Here is a 1,177-nt window from a genome sequence, read left to right on the forward strand (position 1 = left end):
CAATCTCTTCACCATCCATACTGATACTACCAATTGGCCCAGTGGTGAGAATCTTTGTTTTCTTGATGTTGAGCTTCAATCCATATTGCAGACTGCAGTCCTTGACCTTCTGCAGCAAGAGCTTCAGGTCCTCCTCAGTTTCAGCAAGCAGGGTTGCGTCATTGGCATAAAGCAAGTTGTTGATGATTCTACCACCAATCCTGATGCCACATTCCTCCTCGTGCAGCCCAACATCTCAGATGATCTGTTCTGCATACAGATTGAAAAGTGAACACTATATGGTTTAAAATTAAGAAGGGAGTGTGTCAGGGTTGTATTCTCTCTCTCCATACATATTCTATCTGTATGCTGGACAAATTATTCAAGTGCTAGACTCTATCAAGAAGAATATAACAGGAATGATCGCAGGAAGACTTATCAATAACCTGTGTTATACAGATGACACAATCTTGCTGGCTAAAAGTGAGGGGGACTTAAAGCACTTGTTGCAGAAGGTCAAAAAACGTTGCCTTCAATATGGATTGCATCTCAATGTCAAGAAAACAAAAATTCTTACTACTAGAGCAACAGGCAACAATTAAGATAGATGGAGAAAAATATTGGAGCTGTTAACAACTTTTTATTGCTTGGATCCACAATCAACACCATGGTACCAGAAGTCAGGAAATTAGGAGACGTATTGCACTGGGGAAGTCTACAGTTAGGAATCTCTCCAAATTATTGAGGAATACTGATGATAGTGCAGGACTAAGGTGTGTCTGATTCAGGTCATGGTCTTTCCGATCACTTATTATGAATCTGAGAGCTAGACCATTGTCTTTATTCATTAATAAAGAAGACAGAAGAATTGATGCCTTTGAGCTGTGGTGTTGGAGAAGAGTGCTGAACATTCCATAGACAGCCAAAAGAACAAATACTTCTTGGAGAAAGTACAGTCAGAGTGGTCTTTGGAGGCAACAAAGATAAAGCTTCACCTTACAAACTTTGGGTACGTTGCTTGGAGGGGCTGTTTCCTGGAGAGGGACATGATACTTGGAAAAACAGAGGGTTGGTGAAGAAAAGTTAGACACTCAAGCAGGTAGATTGATACAGTGACTGCAACAATGGGCTCTACTGTGTCAGTAAGTATAAGGATGGCACAGGATAGTCCAGGGTTCAGGTCTGTTGTACATAGGGT

This window comes from Elephantulus edwardii, unplaced genomic scaffold, assembly GCF_000299155.1.
Source record: "Elephantulus edwardii isolate Elephantulus edwardi_28Jun2011 unplaced genomic scaffold, EleEdw1.0 scaffold00102, whole genome shotgun sequence".
In the NCBI taxonomy this organism is placed as follows: domain Eukaryota; kingdom Metazoa; phylum Chordata; class Mammalia; order Macroscelidea; family Macroscelididae; genus Elephantulus; species Elephantulus edwardii.